General features: G+C 47.6%; 1 long non-coding RNA gene across 1 annotated transcript; it reads left to right on the top strand.

The window, feature by feature from the left end:
- The first annotated feature begins 222 nt into the window (after positions 1-222).
- LOC149450891 (uncharacterized) lies at positions 223-812 on the top strand. The gene is made up of 3 exons (XR_016315190.1): positions 223-302; positions 389-481; positions 600-812. It is a non-coding gene; the product is annotated as an uncharacterized LOC149450891 (long non-coding RNA).
- The last annotated feature ends 4,825 nt before the right edge of the window (positions 813-5,637 follow it).

Here is a 5,637-nt window from a genome sequence, read left to right as displayed (position 1 = left end):
TACCTCAGAATTGGGGGAATTTTTTGAACTCCCATTGGAGTAATACGTATTCAATATGTTATATATGTGCTGTGGCATGTGAAAACAGTCTCACATGTCCATTAGGATTACATTACTTCCTCATCATTTGAGCAATTTTTGGAAACCCAGCTTTGGGTATATATTTCACAGTATATTTAGACTGAGCTATATCAGTCTGGACTGTATATATTCACCACCTGGCTTCCCACCCCTGCATTCACTTTTTTCATCAAGACCTGATCGTACTTCAAGCAGATTAAGTCCTCTTGATCTTCTATATGGTAATATTTAGTTTTTTACCTGTATTTATTTTTATTCAGGTATATGCTTTTTGTCATTGATGTTTCACATTTATACACCTCTTTAGAATCATCTATTAATGTGGATACACTTTCATCTGGGGTGGTTACCCAGGAAGGCCATATATCCATCCTTCAATGATGGTCAAGCTTTTGAGAAGGTAATGATTTAAATATACACCAGCTATGTGTCTGCTGGGCTGACCTATTTGCCCAGTATATTTACCCTATCTTAGTTCCACCTACTATGATCTCTCTTTTTTGGTTTTTCCATTTCAGGAAGTCATTCCACTTACTGAGATTATTACCATAATGGTTCTTGAAGAATGATCTCCCTATGCTGATTTTCTATGGAAAATATGAAAATTCTTTGATCTAGTAGTTAGGAACTCTATTGCCTTATGTGGATCCTCAATTGCGGAACAACTACTTTATTTGGAGACGCCAAATGTTTTTAAGTGATTTTATTATTACCTGTTTACCATATCTATGTCTAACCTCTATATGATCCATGTGATCGAATAAAGTTTTTTGAATGATAATATTACTCCGCTTGGATTTTCAAGTAACCACTTTTGTTTGAGCAGTACTGCATCTGTCACACTGCTATTTTTTGTTAGAAAATGGTAACCTGACTGCCATTAGATATCGGGATGAAATCCTTGGACCCATTGTCAGATCCTACGCTGGTGCAGTGGGTTCATTGTCAGATCCTCCAGGTGCACGACAATGCCTGGCCTCATGTGACGAGAGTATGCAGGCAATTCCTGGAGGATGAAGGAATTGATACCATTGAATGGCCCCCACACTCAACTGACATAATTCCAATAGAACACATCTGGGATATCATGTTTCAACCCTCTGACGCAGCAAGGTTGCACCTCAGACTGTTGAGGAGCTCAGTGATGCCCTGGTCCAAATCTGGGAGGAAATACCCCAGGACACCATCCGTCATCTCATTAGGAGCATGCCCCGATGTTGTCAGGCATGCATACAAGCGCATGGGGGCCATACAAACTACTGAGTACCATTTTGAATTGCTGCAATGAAATTTCAGCAAAATGGACAAGGCTGCTGCATAATTTTTTCACTTTGATTTTTGGGATGTCTGTGATCTGCTGTTTCCTTCAGACACAGCAGATCACAGTGCACACTGCTGCATGCCCTAGAGGGTGCTCATGAGACACAGGAGGGGAAAGATGTACGAGTACATCCCCATGAATTTGATTAAATTTAACTAGAAAAGAAAGAGCTTTTTTTTATATAGTTTTTGCTTGGCATGGGCAAACATAGCCTTTAACCTCGCCATAACTGCCCTAACCTCTCCTCACCATCTATAGCAGAATCTTTGCCTGGGCAGGCGTATCTGGAGATCATCAGAGGTCCATGGTGAGCAGTTCGAAAAGTTCAGTGGTGGTGATGGTCAAGGATGTTGTCTTCTCAGGAGTAGCCTTGTGTATGGTACAACTTTTACACTCCTGGCAGGCTTTGTGTACCCAATTCAGCAGGTGAGAGGCAGAAGAAATACCTCTGAACCAGTGACTTAGTCCGATCTGCTCTGAAATCGCCACCCGCAGCTCTGAGCTCCTGATAGATTTGCAGGATAAGCGACTGGGGGACCATGACTTACAGGATATCCAACTGTTCGGTAGGGATGTATGCCTGATGGGAAAATATCTTGTCCCACAATTCCAGCTGATCCCATTGCCGCAGGATTGTCCGAGCAATAGGAAACAACTTTTGGCACTCCCAGGAGGTAGGTTTGCGTTTGCAGAGAGGTAGCGCTGCACCTGCATTAGGTCTGGGTCCTTTTTCTGAATCAGCACCTATTCCTCCCTCAAAGTATGGACCAGGGTCCTTCTTCCCAGTGGAGGCTGTTGGTATGGGCAGAACAGAAGTTACCGCTATGTCTTCCCGGTTAGAGTCAACATCCTTCCCTGGGCACTCCATTGGGAACTGGGACAGGGTGTTGGCATACCGGTAAGCTTTCCTGGCTGGTATTAGATCTTGAACCTAAACCACACCAGATAGGCAACCCACCTCTGTTACAGTGCCCTCAACTTTGCGTTCTCCAGATAGGCTAGGGGGTTATTGTCAATGAAGACTTTGATCTCGGCCCCCATGAGATATTCTGCAACTTTTTTGGTGATAGCCCAGACCAGGACCACAGTAAATCAAGCTTAAAAGAGCTGGAGTTGTGAGGGTTCTTTTTCGGGGGGCTGAAATGCTATTACTTTCTCCTGGTCATCCCGCACTTGGGCCAGGATGGCCCCAGGACCCTGTAGGCTCCCATCCATATATACCTGGAAGGTATAGTCCACATAGGCCAGCAACAGCGCAGAGGTCAGTTTCTGTTTTAGCATGTCAAAGGCCTATTTCTGGGGGCCATGCCACAAGGCCTGGATAGAAGATGAGGGTCTGCTCCTCTTCTGGGTGCTGTGCCGGAACAGCAAGTGGGTAAGTGAGGCAGCTATTTGGGTGAACGTCGGCCAGTAGTACCCCACTGGTCCTAAGAAGGAGTGCAGTTCAGTGATACATTTTGGAAAGTGCCAGTTTTGGACAGCTTTTATTTTGGCTGGGTCTAGAGACATTCCTTTGGCTTTGAAAACATGCCCCAAGTACTGTATTTTTCATCTCATCATACAGTATATCATTTGCTGGTTTTGAACTTTAGTCTATATTGTGCCAATTGGGAGCATTTTACATAGTCTTTGAATGTCTTGGAGAAAATGAAGATATCTCTGAGGTAACTAACACAGTCTTAAAACTGAAGTCTCCAAGACATCTTTCCATTAAGCACTGGAAGGTGCTGGGGGCATTTGCTAGGCAGAAGGGCATACAATTAAACTCAAACAGTCCCAAGTGTGATGAAGGCGGTCTTTCCCCAGTCTTGGTCCCAAACCAGGACTTGCCAGTAGTCGCTAGCCAGATCCAGGGTGGAGAAAATCTTGGCTTGTGTAAGGACTAATAAGGATTTTTCTACCTGAGACAGTGGGTAGGTATCAATATGGGTGCATGCCTTGCATTTACAATAATCGACACAGGACCGTAGAATGTCATCATTCTTTTACACCAGGACAACAAGTGTGGCCCAAGGTTTGCAGCTTTCTCAGATCACTGCACTATGTACCATATTGCTGAGCAAGTGTCAGGAATGGACTTGCCAATAGTGGTGGGACTCACCTGCCTTGTGGACTGCAGTACTAAGGCTGGCCAGCGGGTGCTCTCAGCAGCCAGAATCTCACTCCTGCAATCAGGCCATCACCTGAAGCTGATTGCAGGAGGTGTATTTAAGCAGGACCAGGCCTGTGATCAGGGCCTTGGTGTATGTTTCCCATGAGCCCCTGTACCTGGTGTCCTGTGTTCCTGCTTATCTGCCTAGTTGCTGACCCTGCTGTGACCCTGACCATTCTCTGCCTAATTCTCTGTACCGCGCTGCCCGTGAGTTCCTGAACCCGGCTTGTGACCCTGACTATTCTCTGCCTGCTCCTTCGGTACCTCGCTGCCTGCACGTTGCTGACCTGGCCTGCCTGCCTACGCCTGATGCTACCCAGACCATCCATCCATCCCACACGGATCCAGTCACTACTGTCCAAACCTGCCAGCCCCTTCACATCAGGCTTTCCCCAGGTACATACCCTCGGCGGACCCCTCTACCACAGTTAGGTGCACTCAGGGGCCGCGACCTGGTCTCAGACCTGCGCCAAGTCCATCCCCACCATCAGGGGCTCTGGTGAAAAGGCAGACTGGGGCTTAGACTCCGTGCCCTGGGGAATCCTGTTCTGTGGGTCACTAGAGATCCTGCCGGGCGGTGCCTGACAGTACCTTACGGCCCGCCTGACCATTCCACCTCTCCAGCCCTGACTATGCCTGTGTTCCTGAAGCCTGCTACTTCCCTGTGTCAGTCCACACATTTCTGGTCACACCCGGATCCCTAACAGCAAGTCCTTGCCCTCTTGCCACAGTGCTGAGGGAATGTGGCAGTGTATCCTCTTTGTGGATTGGGTAGTCAATGGCTTCAGTGAACCTGCAATCCTCTGGACTGGTGCCAGTTACTAGTGTGTGTTTTTCCAGCAGCTGATGGAGCAGTCTCTCTGGTGGTAGGGAAAAGTCTTTGAAATGAAAGTCCTGCTGTTTTAGTAGTGACTTGTATTGGGCCTTGTCCAGGGACACCATAACTGCCTGTAGAGGAGCACATACTGCTTCTACCCCTCAGAGATACGGTGACGAGGGTGGCGTGCCTGGCCAGTGAGATTGGTGTTCTGCCCAGGTTGATGAGTTGCACTAGGACTCTTCCCCGGAGGACCTTGGACAAGGTACAGCCAACCAGCCACTCCCCTGGTGTCACAGAATCCTTGAGGGGTTCGACCATAACAGTGGCCCCCTGTAGCCTTTTCCAGACCCCAACGGCCTCACCGCCAGCCTTTCCGGGCCTTCTTGGGGTCCTTGCACACCAGGTTCTTGTCCCTATGATGTTGGAGAGAGTCTTTCCTTTTTAGAGGAGGTTATCTCCTGTTTTAAGGAGGCCACAATCTGAGCTAGCTTTGTAAGTGCATTTTTCACCCCTGACAGAGATGCCAGGCCTCCTCTTTTAGGGACACAGGTACATATTTCTTTGTCACTGCTATATTGTATCTGCCTCTTGTTCCTGCAAAACTGCTTCTACCACAGCATCGTGGAAGGAGGTGGTAGGGTATGCTTTAACTCTCTCTTGCAGGACTCTCCAGACTGGACCAGCCTTAATGCCAGCTATGAACTGGCCGCTCAGTATGTGGTCAGAGTCAGTGATGTCAGCACAGCCGCACACATCCAGCTTTTCCAGGTGCCTCCAGAGGTTATGCACAGCCACCATGTAGCCTCATCCTCCTGCTTTTTCCTGACAAAGAATCTTCATCTCAGATCCAAAAGTGGTATCTTTTCCCCAATAGGCCCTCCAAATGTGACACAATCTGCTCTACAGTGGCCCGCTCCTCCTTCAAAAGCGCCATCACCATTTTGCAGACATCATCTTCTAAAATGTTAGTAGCCAGCTCCGCCACAAGCCTCTCCTCCCACTCTGCCAAGGGGATGCTTGAGCCACTAAACTTTGGTATTGGGGCTAAGGCTAGTCCTAGTGGAGGCATGCTGGAGTCCAATCCTCCTTCTGCACCTGCTGCAAGGGACATATCCTGACAACTGCTACCAAGTGTGGGTAGGTGCAGCATGGTGAAACGGCAGTAAATACACAGAGTCCAGTTGCAGCTGAACTAAGAACTTGTATTGCAAAGTATGCAATTTACAACAACCAGATCAGGAGAGCACCACATAGGGTAACATT

Source organism: Staurois parvus, unplaced genomic scaffold (genome assembly GCF_062004578.1).
Source record: "Staurois parvus isolate SC_StPar_1 unplaced genomic scaffold, SC_StPar_1.0 ptg000561l, whole genome shotgun sequence".
NCBI lineage: Eukaryota > Metazoa > Chordata > Amphibia > Anura > Ranidae > Staurois > Staurois parvus.
The sequence above is the reverse complement of the archived record's forward strand: the minus strand, read 5'-3'. Positions and strand labels throughout refer to the sequence as shown.